The following is a 16,805-nucleotide window of genomic DNA, read 5'->3' on the forward strand; positions in this document are numbered from 1 at the left end:
GCAGGATCACTGCAGCTTGTGTGTCCACTCGCAGGATCACTGCTGCTTGTGTGTCCACTCGCAGGATCACTGCTGCTTGTGTGTCCACTCGCAGGATCACTGCTGCTTGTGTGTCCACTCGCAGGATCACTGCTGCTTGTGTGTCCACTCGCAGGATCACTGCTGCTTGTGTGTTCACTCGCAGGATCACTGCTGCTTGTGTGTCCACTCGCAGGATCACTGCTGCTTGTGTGTCCACTCGCAGGATCACTGCTGCTTGTGTGTTCACTCGCAGGATCACTGCTGCTTGTGTGTCCACTCGCAGGATCCCTGCTGCTTGCGTGTCCACTCGCAGGATCACTGCTGCTTGTGTGTCCATTCGCAGGATCACTGCTGCTTGTGTGTCCACTCGCAGGATCACTGCTGCTTGTGTGTCCACTAGCAGGATCACTGCTGCTTGTGTGTCCACTCGCAGGATCACTGCTGCTTGTGTGTCCACTCGCAGGATCACTGCTGCTTGTGTGTCCACTCGCAGGATCACTGCTGCTTGTGTGTCCACTCGCAGGATCACTGCTGCTTGTGTGTCCACACGCAGGATCACTGCTGCTTGTGTGTCCATTCGCAGGATCACTGCTGCTTGTGTGTCCACTCGCAGGATCACTGCTGCTTGTGTGTCCACTAGCAGGATCACTGCTGCTTGTGTGTCCACTCGCAGGATCACTGCTGCTTGTGTGTCCACTCGCAGGATCACTGCTGCTTGTGTGTCCACTCGCAGGATCACTGCTGCTTGTGTGTCCACTCGCAGGATCACTGCTGCTTGTGTGTCCACTCGCAGGATCACTGCTGCTTGTCTGTCCACTCGCAGGATCACTGCTGCTTGTGTGTCCACTCGCAGGATCACTGCTGCTTGTGTGTCCACTCGCAGGATCACTGCTGCTTGTGTGTCCACTCGCAGGATCACTGCTGCTTGTGTGTCCACTCGCAGGATCACTGCTGCTTGTGTGTCCACTCGCAGGATCACTGCTGCTTGTGTGTCCATTCGCAGGATCACTGCTGCTTGTGTGTCCACTCGCAGGATCACTGCTGCTTGTGTGTTCACTCGCAGGATCACTGCTGCTTGTGTGTCCACTCGCAGGATCACTGCTGCTTGTGTGTCCACTCGCAGGATCACTGCTGCTTGTGTGTCCACTCGCAGGATCACTGCTGCTTGTGTGTCCACTCGCAGGATCACTGCTGCTTGTGTGTCCACTCCCAGGATCACTGCTGCTTGTGTGTCCACTCGCAGGATCCCTGCTGCTTGTGTGTTCACTCGCACGATCACTGCTGCTTGTGTGTCCACTCGCAGGATCACTGCTGCTTGTGTGTCCACTCGCAGGATCGCTGCTGCTTGTGTGTTCACTCGCAGGATCACTGCTGCTTGTGTGTCCAATCGCAGGATCGCTGCTGCTTGTGTGTCCACTCGCAGGATCACTGCTGCTTGTGTGTTCACTCGCAGGATCACTGCTGCTTGTGTGTCCACTCGCAGGATCACTGCTGCTTGTGTGTCCACTCGCAGGATCACTGCTGCTTGTGTGTCCAATCGCAGGATCACTGCTGCTTGTGTGTTCAATCGCAGGATCACTGCTGCTTGTGTGTCCACTCGCAGGATCACTGCTACTTGTGTGTCCACTCGCAGGATCGCTGCTGCTTGTGTCCACTCGCAGGATCACTGCTGCTTGTGTGTCCACTCGCAGGATCACTGCTGCTTGTGTGTCCACTCGCAGGATCACTGCTGCTTGTGTGTCCACTCGCAGGATCACTGCTGCTTGTGTGTCCACTCGCAGGATCACTGCTGCTTGTGTGTCCACTCGCAGGATCACTGCTGCTTGTGTGTCCACTCGCAGGATCACTGCTGCTTGTGTGTCCACTCGCAGGATCACTGCTGCTTGTGTGTTCACTCACAGGATCACTGCTGCTTGTGTGTCCACTCGCAGGATCACTGCTGCTTGTGTGTCCACTCGCAGGATCACTGCTGCTTGTGTGTCCACTCGCAGGATCACTGCTGCTTGTGTGTCCACTCGCAGGATCACTGCTGCTTGTGTGTCCACTCGCAGGATCACTGCTGCTTGTGTGTCCACTCGCAGGATCACTGCTGCTTGTGTGTTCACTCGCAGGATCACTGCTGCTTGTGTGTCCACTCGCAGGATCACTGCTGCTTGTGTGTCCACTCGCAGGATCACTGCTGCTTGTGTGTTCACTCGCAGGATCACTGCTGCTTGTGTGTCCACTCGCAAGATCCCTGCTGCTTGCGTGTCCACTCGCAGGATCACTGCTGCTTGTGTGTCCACACGCAGGATCACTGCTGCTTGTGTGTCCATTCGCAGGATCACTGCTGCTTGTGTGTCCACTCGCAGGATCACTGCTGCTTGTGTGTCCACTAGCAGGATCACTGCTGCTTGTGTGTCCACTCGCAGGATCACTGCTGCTTGTGTGTCCACTCGCAGGATCACTGCTGCTTGTGTGTCCACTCGCAGGATCACTGCTGCTTGTGTGTCCACTCGCAGGATCACTGCTGCTTGTGTGTCCACTCGCAGGATCACTGCTGCTTGTCTGTCCACTCGCAGGATCACTGCTGCTTGTGTGTCCACTCGCAGGATCACTGCTGCTTGTGTGTCCACTCGCAGGATCACTGCTGCTTGTGTGTCCACTCGCAGGATCACTGCTGCTTGTGTGTCCACTCGCAGGATCACTGCTGCTTGTGTGTCAACTCGCAGGATCACTGCTGCTTGTGTGTCCATTCGCAGGATCACTGCTGCTTGTGTGTCCACTCGCAGGATCACTGCTGCTTGTGTGTTCACTCGCAGGATCACTGCTGCTTGTGTGTCCACTCGCAGGATCACTGCTGCTTGTGTGTCCACTCGCAGGATCACTGCTGCTTGTGTGTCCACTCGCAGGATCACTGCTGCTTGTGTGTCCACTCGCAGGATCACTGCTGCTTGTGTGTCCACTCCCAGGATCACTGCTGCTTGTGTGTCCACTCGCAGGATCACTGCTGCTTGTGTGTTCACTCGCACGATCACTGCTGCTTGTGTGTCACTCGCAGGATCACTGCTGCTTGTGTGTCCACTCGCAGGATCGCTGCTGCTTGTGTGTTCACTCGCAGGATCACTGCTGCTTGTGTGTACACTCGCAGGATCGCTGCTGCTTGTGTGTCCACTCGCAGGATCACTGCTGCTTGTGTGTTCACTCGCAGGATCACTGCTGCTTGTGTGTCCACTCGCAGGATCACTGCTGCTTGTGTGTCCACTCGCAGGATCACTGCTGCTTGTGTGTCCAATCGCAGGATCACTGCTGCTTGTGTGTTCAATCGCAGGATCACTGCTGCTTGTGTGTCCACTCGCAGGATCACTGCTACTTGTGTGTCCACTCGCAGGATCGCTGCTGCTTGTGTCCACTCGCAGGATCACTGCTGCTTGTGTGTCCACTCGCAGGATCACTGCTGCTTGTGTGTCCACTCGCAGGATCACTGCTGCTTGTGTGTCCACTCGCAGGATCACTGCTGCTTGTGTGTCCACTCGCAGGATCACTGCTGCTTGTGTGTCCACTCGCAGGATCACTGCTGCTTGTGTGTCCACTCGCAGGATCACTGCTGCTTGTGTGTCCACTCGCAGGATCACTGCTGCTTGTATGTCCACTCGCAGGATCACTGCTGCTTGTGTGTCCACTTGCAGGATCACTGCTGCTTGTATGTCCACTCGCAGGATTACTGCTGCTTGTGTGTCCACTCGCAGGATCACTGCTGCTTGTGTGTCCACTCGCAGGATCACTGCTGCTTGTGTGTCCACTCGCAGGATCACTGCTGCTTGTGTGTCCACTCGCAGGATCACTGCTGCTTGTGTGTTCACTCACAGGATCACTGCTGCTTGTGTGTCCACTCGCAGGATCACTGCTGCTTGTGTGTCCACTCGCAGGATCACTGCTGCTTGTGTGTTCACTCGCAGGATCACTGCTGCTTGTGTGTCCACTCGCACGATCACTGCTGCTTGTGTGTTCACTCACAGGATCACTGCTGCTTGTGTGTCCACTCGCAGGATCACTGCTGCTTGTGTGTCCACTCGCAGGATCACTGCTGCTTGTGTCCACTCGCAGGATCACTGCTGCTTGTGTGTTCACTCGCAGGATCACTGCCGCTTGTGTGTCCACTCGCAGGATCACTGCTGCTTGTGTGTCCACTCGCAGGATCACTGCTGCTTGTGTCCACTCGCAGGATCACTGCTGCTTGTGTGTCCACTCGCAGGATCACTGCTGCTTGTGTGTCCACTCGCAGGATCACTGCTGCTGACTAATACACTAGATCCTCAGGGAAACGTCTAAACAAAAAAAACCAGCTACTGACTAGCTCCATGACAGCGGGGAGGCTGGGCAGCTGTAGTGCGCATTTTTCAAAAGTCTTCTCTATTATGTATTTTAGTCAATTAACAAAAATGGTACGGGATATTTAACTCTCACTCTTTATTTACTTGCCTATCTGTGATTTTTTTTGTATCCTTTCGAAATTGTGACATTGTTTATCGTAACGATGACCAATGAGTAACGACAGTGAATTTGTTTTCATAATATGTACAGCCCAAAATCTGTATCAGCTTCGGCCTTTCCCTTGCCATTCTGATTTGTTTTCGTCATTTTTTCAGCATTCGTCGGTTGGGTCTTCCTGTGTCTGTTCGCTTAACGGTAAGACCACTGGCTTTCAATTCTCTTGACTACGAGTGTGTCTGCTGTATTACAGATGTCGTGTCAAGGAGACAGATCTGATGGAGAGATCTATTAAGGATTGTGTTGTCTTCCATTGTAATGTGTTGTATTATGTGTTGTCTCACACAGTAATGTGTTCTATTGCGTGTTGTTCTGCACTGTAATCTGTGCGTCGTCCCACGCTATGTTGTGCTGCATTGTGTCTTGTTCTGCACTATTTTGTACTGTCTTGCAATTAAGATAACTTAGGATAACGTTTTGTTCCCGCAGCAGCAGCAGCAGCAGCAGTTGCAGCAGCAGCAGCAGCCAGCAGTAGCAGCAGCAACAGCAGCAGCAACAGCAGCAGCAGCAGCAGCAGCGAGCAGCAGCAGCAGCAACAGGCAGCAGCAGCAGCAGCAGCAGCAGCAGCAGCACCAGCAGCACCAGCAGCAGCAGCAGCAGCAGCAGCAGCAACAGCAGCAGCAGCAGCAGCAGCAGCAGCAGCAGCAACAGCAGCAGCAGCAGCAGCAGCAGCAGCAGCAGCGTTAGCAGCGCTAGCAGCAGCAGCAGCAGCGAGCAGCAGCAGCAGCGGCAGCGGCAGCAGCAGCAGCAGCAGCAGCAGCAGCAGCAGCAGCAGCAGCAGCAGCAGCAGCAGCAGCAGCAGCAGCAGCAGCAGCAGCAGCAGCGGAAGCAGCAGCGGCAGCAGAAGCAGCAGCAGCAGCAGAAGCAGCAGCAGCAGCAGCAGCAGCAGCAGCAGCAGCAGCAGCAGCAGCAGCAGCAGCAGCAGCAGCAGCAGCAGCTGCGTGAACGTTCACTGCAGCAGCAGCAGCAGCAGCAGCAGCAGCAGCAGCAGCAGCAGCAGCAGCAGCAGCAGCAGCAGCAGCAGCTGCTAGCGAGCAATGCAGCAGCACAGCAGCAGCAGCAAGCAGCAGCAGCAGCGTTACAGCAGCAGCAGCAAGCAGCAAGTGTTGCAGCAGCAAGCAGCACTGTTGCAGCAGCAGCAGCACAGCAGCAGCAGCACGCAGCAGCAGCAGCAGCAGCAGCAGCAGCTGTTACAGCAGCAGCAGCGCAGCTAGCAGCAGCAGCAGCAGCAAGCATGCTGCAGCAGCAGCAGCAGCAGCAGCAGCTGCAGCCGGCAGCAGCTGCAGCAGCAGCAGCAGCAGCAGCAGCAGCAGCTGTTGCTGCAGCAGCAGCAGCAGCAGCAGCAGCAGTGCAAGCAGCTGCAGCAGCAGCAGCCGCTGTGCTGCAGCGCAGCAGCTGCTGCTAGCAGTCAGCAGTGCAGCAGCATTCAGTGCAGCAGCAGCAGCAAGCAGTGCTGCAGCAGCAGCAGCAGCAGCAGCTGCTGCTGCAGCCAGCGTTGCTGCAGCAGCAGCAGCAGCCGCTGCAGCAGCAGCAGCCAGCAGCCAGCAGCAGCGTGAGCAGCCGCTGCTGCAGTTGCAGCAGCAGCAGCTGCAGCAGCAGCAGCAGCAGCAGCAGCAGCAGCAGCAGCAGCGCAGCGCGCAGCAGCGCAGCAGCAGCAGCAGCAGCAGCAGCAGCGCTGAGCAGCAGCAGCAGCAGCAGCAGCAGCAGCAGCTGCTGCAGCTGCTGCAGCTGCAGCAGCAGCAGCAGCGCCGCTGCTTGCTGCCAGCAGCAGCGTGCTGCCAAGCAGCACAGCAGCAGCAGCTGAGCAGCAGCAGCAGCAGCAGCAGCGCGCGCCAGCTGCTGCCAGCAGCAGCCGCAGCAGCAGCTTGCAGCAGCTGCAGCGCTGCCGCAGCGTTGCTGCAGCGCGTTGCAGCGCCTTGCAGCTTGCGCTTGTTTGCAGCAGCAGCTGCTGTTGCAGCTGTTGCCGCTAGCGCAGCAGCAGCCAGCGCAGCAGCAGCGCCGCGCGTTGCTGTGCGCGCAGCTGCGCTGTTGCCGCTGCTAGCTTGCCAGCAGCAGCAGCAGCGCTGCGTTGCTGCCAGCTGCGCTTGCATGCGCAGCAGCACAGCAGCAGCGTTGCAGCTGTTGCGCTGCGCGCAGCGTTAAGCTGCTGCTGAGCAGCAGCAGCAGCCGCGTTGCAGCAGCAGCAGCAGCGCAGCGCTGCAGCAACAGCAGCAAGCTGCGCAGCAGCAGCAGTGCAGCAGCTGCAGCTTGCAGCGCTTGCCGCAGCGCGCTGCTGCCACTGCACGCAGCGCACCGCTGCTGCGCAGCTTAACAGCAGCAGCTGGCAGCAGCAGCAGCAGCAGCAGCGTTGCTGCTGCGCTGCAGCCGCAGCTGCCAGCAGCGTAGCAGCAGCAGCAGCAGCAGCCAGTGTTAGCTACTGCAGCAGCAGCAGCAGATGCAGCTGCTTATGCGTTGAGCAGCGTTAAGGCAATTGCTGGCTGCAGCAGCAGCTTGGCAGCTTGAAGCACAAGCGTGCTTAAGCAGCAGCAGAGCAGCAGCAGCAGCACTGCAGCAGCAGCAGCAGCAGCTGCTTGCTTGCGTGCAGCAGCAGCAGCAGCAGCAGCTAGCAGCAGCAGCTGCTGCAGCTGCCAGCTGCTGCAGCAGCAGCAGCGCAGCAGCGCAGCAGCAGCGCCGCGTGCCGCAGCAAGCTTGCAGCAGCAGCAGCAGCAGCAGCACGCAGCAGCTGAGCTGCTGCGCTGTGCTGCAGCACGCGAGCAGCAGCAGCAGCAGCAGCAGCAGCAGCAGCAGCAGCTAGCTTGCTGCAGCTGCGTTAGCAGCAGTCTTGCAGCAGCAGCACTCAGCAGCAAGCAGCAGCAGCAGCATGTTGCGCAGCAGCAGCTTGCAGCAGCAGCAGCTGCGCAGCAGCAGCAGCAGCTGCTGCTGCTTGCAGAGTAGTAGTAGTAGCAGTAGTAGCAGTAGTAGCAGTAGTAGCAGTAGTAGCAGTAGTAGTAGCAGTGGTAGTAGTAGTAGCAGTAGTAGCAGTAGTAGTAGCAGTGGTAGTAGTAGTAGCAGTAGTAGCAGTAGTAGTAGCAGTGGTAGTAGTAGTAGCAGTAGTAGCAGTAGTAGTAGCAGTGGTAGTAGTAGTAGCAGTAGTAGCAGTAGTAGTAGCAGTGGTAGTAGTAGTAGCAGTAGTAGCAGTAGTAGTAGCAGTAGTAGTAGCTGTAGTAGCAGTAGTAGTAGCAGCAGCAGTAGCAGTAGCAGTAGTAGCAGTAGTAGCAGTAGCAGTAGTAGCAGTAGCAGTAGTAGTAGTAGCAGTAGTAGTAGTAGCAGTAGTAGCAGTAGTAGCAGTAGTAGCAGTAGTAGCAGTAGTAGCAGTAGTAGCAGTTAATAAAACAATTAATAGAATGGTTGTTATCTCGGACATGACAGAAACAAACAATGTTGTTGTGTTATACAGTTATAACTAAATAATAACTTCTACTAGAGGATTCTGTCCACCTGTGATGCCGCCTCCAACTGCTTCACCTCACTTGTCTTGTATAAAGCTTGTCATATATATGCTGAACTTTAATCTAGATTGATGGACTGAACATATCATCTTCAAGCTGAGGGACTGATTACCTCAAACTCATCTTCCACAGTTCTTTGTATTGGACTGATGAAGCCAGTGGCTGGCGAAACTTTTCCACAGTACAAATATCCATGTGTTGCACAAGTGTTTCACTCATGTAAAAGCGTTTATGTTTCTCTCTTCCTTCGTGCCCTCCACATCTTCTGTCACCCTCAATTTCTTGATTGCAATTTCCACTCTTTGCAGTTCATTCTCTCCCCTCGGCTATCCTTCTAGTTTCATAAACTCTGTCAACTCTCATGCTAAACAGATTTTTTCCCTCCCCTCAAACTTACTTCTGTGAAATCTGCTGTTCTTTGCTCTGCCTACATTTCCGATCTTCAAAACTCTAACAACACCCTCAGACCTCTAGCGATCAAACTTACTTCTCGTCGAATAAATACTCATAGCAATAATCTTGTTCATACTTCTCGTCTTTGTGTCACTGATGCTTCCGGTGATTGCTCCATATCCTGCTCCTCACGTCCACTCCAATACTTAGGTGAAACTGGTCGCTGCCTTTCTAACAGGTTAAAAGAGCACTTAAGATGTGTACCCCTTGGAGACACCATCAGTGTTATTTTCTGTCATAATAATTAATTAATAATATCTTTATTTCTATAAGTACATGTACAAGGTATATAGTAGCTGACATCAATGACATACTACTATATAGAAAGTCCCTTGTTATGCAGAGCATTTCGGGCAAATTAGGTCAGTTTTGTCCCAGAGTGCGACCCACACCAGTCGCCTAACACCCAGGTACCCATTTTACTGTTGGGGAACATAGACAACAGGTGTAAAGAGAGGCTCCCAATGTTTCTACCCTCGCTGGGAATCGAACCCAGGCATTCGCCGTGTGAAGCAAGAGCTTTACCCACCAGGCCACCAGAGCCACAACCTTCCTATTAACTGCCTCTACTAAAACTATCTACCTTTCTCCTAGCTGTCAGAGACGACGTTTTGTGTGCTGTTTCTGAACGTTTTTATTCTTCTCTGATTTTCATAACTTTGCATTGCTGGGTTTCATTTCCAGTAGCCACTTGTCAGACAAATCCTGCAACTTGTCACACCAATCCTACAACTTGTCACACCAATCCTGCAACCTGTCACACCAATCCTGCAACCTGTCACACCAATCCTGCAACTTGGTCACACCAATCCTGCAACTTGTCTCACCAATCCTGCAACTTGTCACACCAATCCTACAACTTGTCACGCCAATCCTGAAACCTGTCACACCAATTTTGCAACTTGTCACACCAATCCTGCAACTTGTCACGCCAGTCCTGCAACCCGTCACACCAATCCTGCAATTTTTCATACCAATCCTGCAACTTGTCAGACCAATCCTGCAACTTATCACACCAATCCTGCAACCTGTCACAATAATCCTGCAACTTGTCAGATCAATCCTGTAACTTTTCACACCAGTCCTGCAACTTGTCACACCAATCCTGCAACTTGTCACACCAATCCTGCAACTTGTCATACCAATCCTGCAACTTGTCTCACCAATGTTACAAAATCTCACACCAATCCTGCAACTTGTCAGACCAGTCCTGCAACTTGTCACAACAATCCAGCAACTTGTCAGTTCAATCCTGCAACTTTTCACACCAATCCTGCAACCTGCCACACCAATCCTGCAACTTGTCACACCAATCCTGCAACTTGTCAGATCAATCCTGCAACTTTTCACACCAATCCTGCAACTTGTCACACCAATCATGCAACTTGTCACACCAATCCTGCAACTTGTCACACTAACCCTGCAAATAGTCACACCAATCCTACAACACCTCACACCAATTCTGCAACTTGTGACACCAGTCCTGCAACTTGTCTCACCAATCCTGCAACTTGTCCCACCAATCCTGCAACTTGTCACACCAATCCTGCAACTTGTCACACCAATCCTGCAACTTGTCACACCAATCCTGCAACTTGTCTCACCAATCCTGCAACTTGTCACATCAATCCTACAACATCTCACACCAATCCTGCAACTTGTCGCACCAATCCTGCAACTTGTCTCATCAATCCTGCAACTTGTCTCACCAATCCTACAACATCTCACACCAATCCTGCAAATTGTCACGCCAATCCTGCAATTTATCTCACAAATCCTGCAACTTGTCTCACCAATCCTGCAACTTGTCACACCAATCCTGCAGCTTGTCTCACCAATCCTGCAACTTGTCACACCAATCCTGCAATTTACCTCACAAATCCTGCAACTTGTCTCACCAATCCTGCAACTTGTCACACCAATCCTGCAGCTTGTCTCACCAATCCTGCAACTTGTCACACCAATCCTGCCACTTGTCTCACAAATCCTGCAACTTGTCAAATCAATCCTGTAACTTGTCAGACCAATCCTGCAACCTGTCACACCAATCCTGCAACCTGTCACACCAATCCTGCAACTTGTCACACCAATCCTGCAACTTGTCTCACCAATCCTGCAACCTGTCACACCAATCTTGCAGCTTGTCACACCAATCCTGCAACTTGTCACACCAATCCTGCAACTTGTCTCACCAATCCTGCAACCTGTCACACCAATCCTGCAACCTGTCACACCAATCCTGCAACTTGTCACACCAATCCTGCAACTTGTCTCACCAATCCTGCAACCTATCACTCCAATCTGCAACTTGTCAGACCAATCCTGAAACTTGCCACACCAATCCTGCCACTTGTCTCACAAATCCTGCTACTTGTCACAACAATCCTGCAACTTGGCTCACCAATCCTGCAACTTCTCACACCAATCATGCAACTTGTCTCACCAATCCTGCAACTTGTCTCATCAATGCAGCAACTTGTCACACCAATCCTGCAACTTGTCACACCAATCCTGCAACTTGTCACACCAATCCTGCAACTTGTCACACCAATCCTGCAACTTGTCACACCAATCCTGCAACTTGTCACACCAATCCTGCAACTTGTCACACCAATCCTGCAACTTGTCACACCAATCCTGCAACTTGGCTCACCAATCCTGCAACTTCTCACACCAATCCTGCAACTTGTCACACCAATCCTGCAACTTGTCTCACCAATCCTGCAACTTGTATCACCAATCCTGAAACTTCCGACACCAATCCTGCAACTTGTCACACCAATCCTGCAACTTGTCACACCAATCATGCAACTTGTCTCACCAATCCTGCAACTTGTCCTACCAATCCTGAAACTTGTCATACCAATCCTGCAACTTGTCACACCAATCCTGCAACTTGTCACACCAATCCTGCAACTTGCCTCATTAATCCTGCAACCTGTCACACAGATCTTGCAGCTTGTCACACCAATCCTGCAACCTATCACACCAATCTGCAACTTGTCAGACCAATCCTGAAACTTGTCACACCAATCCTGCAACCTGACACACCAATCCTGAAACCTGTCACGCCAATTCTGCAACCTGTCACACCAATCCTGCAATTTGTCACACCAATCCTGCAACTTGTCACACCAGTCCTGGAAACTGTCACACAAATCCTGCAATTTTTCACACCAATCCTGCAACTTGTCAGACCAATCCTGCAACTTATCACACCAATCCTGCAACCTGTCACACCAATCCTGAAACCTGTCACGCCAATTCTGCAACCTGTCACACCATACCTGCAACTTCTCACACCAACCCTACAACATCTCACACCAATCCTGCAACTTGCCACACCAATCCTGCAACTTGTCATACCAATCCTGCAACTTGTCTCACCAATCCTACAACATCTCACACCAATCCTGCAACTTGTCACACCAATCCTGCAACTTGTCACACCAATGCTGCAACTTGTCAGATCAATCCTGCAACTTTTCACACCAACCAAGCAACCTGTCACACCAATCCTGCAACTTGTCACACCAATCCTGCAACTTGTCAGATGAATCCTGCAACTTTTCACATCAATCCTGCATCTTGTCACACCAATCCTGCGACTTATCACACAAATCCTGCAACTTGTCATACCAATCCTGCAACTTGTCACACCAATCCTGCGACATTTCACACTAATCCTGCAACTTGTCACACCAGTCTTACAATACCTCACACCAATCCTACAACTTATCACACAAATCCTGCAACTTGTCTCACCAATCCTGCAACTTGTCTCCAATCCTACAACATCTCACACCAATCCTGCAACTTGTCATACCAATCCTGCAACTTGTCTCACCAATCCTACAACATCTCACACCAATCCTACAACATCTCACACCAATCCTGCAACTTGTCAGACCAATCCTGTATTTTGTCACACCAATCCTGCAACTTGTCAGATCAATCCTGCAACTTTTCACACCAATCCAGCAACCTGTCACACCAATCCTGCAACTTGTCAGACCAATCCTGCAACTTGTCACACCAATCCTGCAACTTGTCAGATCAATCCTGCAACTTGTCACACCAATCCTGCAACTTGTCACACCAATCCTGCAACTTGTCACACCAATCCTGCAACTTGTCACACCAATCCTGCAACTTAGCAGAATTCATTTCTACTATTTAATGGTCTACTTCTATTAGGTAAAAGGACACATGGGCAAGTAATGCGACATTTTATTGTGGCAACATTTCGTTCACCAGGAGTTTTGTCACGCCTTCCTGGTCTACTTTTGTTTATATTTTTATGTAAATGACTTTATTAGCAAGACTGTGACGCTGAATACATCTCTAGGCTGTGGGACTGACTACTTCAAACTACTACTTCAACGTTGATGGACTGATCACATCTTTACCTTTGCACTGATCCTGTTGTTTCTGAATTCGACTGATGCCTGTTTTGTAGACCACACATTCCGGAATCAAGATGACCAACTGTTGCACACGAGTCTCATCCCCTGGTCGATATTGTGCACTACGGTATTATTATATTGTTAATTACTATATATATATATATATATATATATATATATATATATATATATATATATATATATATATATATATATATATATATATATATATATATATATATATATATATATATATATATATATATATATATATATATATATATATATATATATATATATATATATATATCCCTCATTATTTCTGTCCCCATTACGTTGTCAAATATTTTAGTATTCAGAACACTTAACCGTCGCCTCCGCCTCTCCTTCCTCTACATTTACCTTCGGTATTCTCTGTACCTTTCCTGTGTTCTGCCTTGTTGTATGTATTTTGTGTATTGTGTGTGCTATATCTGTCTGTCCTAACTTCCTGTCCCCCCACATTTCCCGTCAAGCTAAATTGGAGTAGTGAAATCTGGGGTGGCTGCAACCGACAGGTTTAGGGAAATATCCCCGTGAGGTGCTGTCCATAGCAGGGAACAACAAGTCCCATTCTCATCATTCCCACCCGCATTCCCTAAATTATTCCCTAGAATTCAACTGAGTAGGACTTCTTGTTATATATATATATATATATATATATATATATATATATATATATATATATATATATATATATATATATATATATATATATATATATATATATATATATATATATACACTGTAATTTTCTTACGAATGTTGTCATTCTGATGAGCGAGGTTTTAAGTAAATGTACAAAACACAACGATGGTCTCCGTGAGAACATCAATCTGGACTCCAGCAGTTGCTGGAAAATTGATCCAGCCGCCACGCCAGAGAATCCAAATATTCTATTAATTTTTTCCCCGTGTTAAATGGTTTGTTTGGAATCTTTTTCCCCTCCTCCGTTTTTTTGTCCCGGTTTACGCTTGACTCTCATTCGGCAGTAATTCCAAATGAATATTTCTATTTTTTTTTTTTTGACATGAAAAAAAAAAATAATTATTGTACGTCTGGGTAAAATTATGAATATGAAAAAAAAAATATTACCAAGCATAATAAATTGATGGCAACAAGCAAGAAAAATAATACACTAATAAAATTTTGACATTTACTCTGAAAAAAATGATTTAAAATAACTGTCTTTATTATGAATTTGACAAGTTGATAACATACTGGAGGAAGATGATGTTAGTAGTGCACGAGTGAGACATAGTAGTGCACGAGTGAGACATATTAGTAGTGCACGAGTGAGACATTAGTAGTGCACGAGTGAGACATAGTAGTGCACGAGTGAGACATTAGTAGTGCACGAGTGAGACATTAGTAGTGCACGAGTGAGACATTAGTAGTGCACGAGTGAGACATTAGTAGTGCACGAGTGAGACATTAGTAGTGCACGAGTGAGACATTAGTAGTGCACGAGTGAGACATTAGTAGTGCACGAGTGAGACATTAGTAGTGCACGAGTGAGACATTAGTAGTGCACGAGTGAGACATATTAGTAGTGCACGAGTGAGACATAGTAGTGCACGAGTGAGACATATTAGTAGTGCACGAGTGAGACATAGTAGTGCACGAGTGAGACATATTAGTAGTGCACGAGTGAGACATATTAGTAGTGCACGAGTGAGACATATTAGTAGTGCACGAGTGAGACATTAGTAGTGCACGAGTGAGACATATTAGTAGTGCACGAGTGAGACATATTAGTAGTGCACGAGTGAGACATTAGTAGTGCACGAGTGAGACATTAGTAGTGCACGAGTGAGACATATTAGTAGTGCACCAGTGAGACATATTAGTAGTGCACGAGTGAGACATATTAGTAGTGCACGAGTGAGACATTAGTAGTGCACGAGTGAGACATATTAGTAGTGCACGAGTGAGACATATTAGTAGTGCACGAGTGAGACATTAGTAGTGCACGAGTGAGACATTAGTAGTGCACGAGTGAGACATATTAGTAGTGCACCAGTGAGACATATTAGTAGTGCACGAGTGAGACATTAGTAGTGCACGAGTGAGACATTAGTAGTGCACGAGTGAGACATTAGTAGTGCACGAGTGAGACATATTAGTAGTGCACCAGTGAGACATATTAGTAGTGCACGAGTGAGACATTAGTAGTGCACGAGTGAGACATATTAGTAGTGCACCAGTGAGACATATTAGTAGTGCACGAGTGAGACATTAGTAGTGCACGAGTGAGACATTAGTAGTGCACGAGTGAGACATTAGTAGTGCACGAGTGAGACATATTAGTAGTGCACCAGTGAGACATATTAGTAGTGCACGAGTGAGACATTAGTAGTGCACGAGTGAGACATATTAGTAGTGCACGAGTGAGACATATTAGTAGTGCACGAGTGAGACATTAGTAGTACACGAGTGAGACATTAGTAGTGCACGAGTGAGACATATTAGTAGTGCACCAGTGAGACATATTAGTAGTGCACGAGTGAGACATTAGTAGTGCACGAGTGAGACATATTAGTAGTGCACCAGTGAGACATATTAGTAGTGCACGAGTGAGACATTAGTAGTGCACGAGTGAGACATTAGTAGTGCACGAGTGAGACATTAGTAGTGCACGAGTGAGACATATTAGTAGTGCACCAGTGAGACATATTAGTAGTGCACGAGTGAGACATTAGTAGTGCACGAGTGAGACATATTAGTAGTGCACGAGTGAGACATATTAGTAGTGCACGAGTGAGACATTAGTAGTGCACGAGTGAGACATTAGTAGTGCACGAGTGAGACATATTAGTAGTGCACCAGTGAGACATATTAGTAGTGCACGAGTGAGACATTAGTAGTGCACGAGTGAGACATTAGTAGTGCACGAGTGAGACATTAGTAGTGCACGAGTGAGACATATTAGTAGTGCACCAGTGAGACATATTAGTAGTGCACGAGTGAGACATTAGTAGTGCACGAGTGAGACATATTAGTAGTGCACCAGTGAGACATATTAGTAGTGCACGAGTGAGACATTAGTAGTGCACGAGTGAGACATTAGTAGTGCACGAGTGAGACATTAGTAGTGCACGAGTGAGACATATTAGTAGTGCACCAGTGAGACATATTAGTAGTGCACGAGTGAGACATTAGTAGTGCACGAGTGAGACATATTAGTAGTGCACCAGTGAGACATATTAGTAGTGCACGAGTGAGACATTAGTAGTGCACGAGTGAGACATTAGTAGTGCACGAGTGAGACATATTAGTAGTGCACCAGTGAGACATATTAGTAGTGCACGAGTGAGACATATGTGCCACACCTACGTATCTTTATTACCGGACTAGGAATATACTTTTTATTATTATTACTGTCCATGTCACTTTCTATCATCGGTCGTCTTTCCTAATTATTTGTAGTTTACTCTTTCTGCCCATTTTGTTCCTGACGGATTAACACTGATTTAAAACAAATTAATACAAAATTAGGCTGTAATTTTATATAGAAATCTGCAAAAAAATAAATGTTTGATCCAATACATATATGTATATATATTAGTTAATTCGTATATTCTTGTAAATTTTGAGCTTTGTGTTGCGTAGTATTTCAAGAAACATTTTGAAAGTGTGAATTTTCAGGTCCACGTCTAAAAATTATTTATTTATGCACCTGAGATGTCTGCCTCTTTCTCTTTCTCTTCTTCTCTGTGGATTGTGCTGTTTGTGTTTGTATTGTTTGTTTGTGTACTATATGTATTCATCTTCATATACTATCCTAGTTGCGTGTATCTTGTTCACTGGCTGCTACTGGGTTCCCTCTCTCCTGGCTTCGTGAGAATTATCATGAATATTCTTACCA

Source organism: Cherax quadricarinatus, chromosome 9 (assembly GCF_038502225.1).
Source record: "Cherax quadricarinatus isolate ZL_2023a chromosome 9, ASM3850222v1, whole genome shotgun sequence".
Taxonomy (NCBI): domain Eukaryota; kingdom Metazoa; phylum Arthropoda; class Malacostraca; order Decapoda; family Parastacidae; genus Cherax; species Cherax quadricarinatus.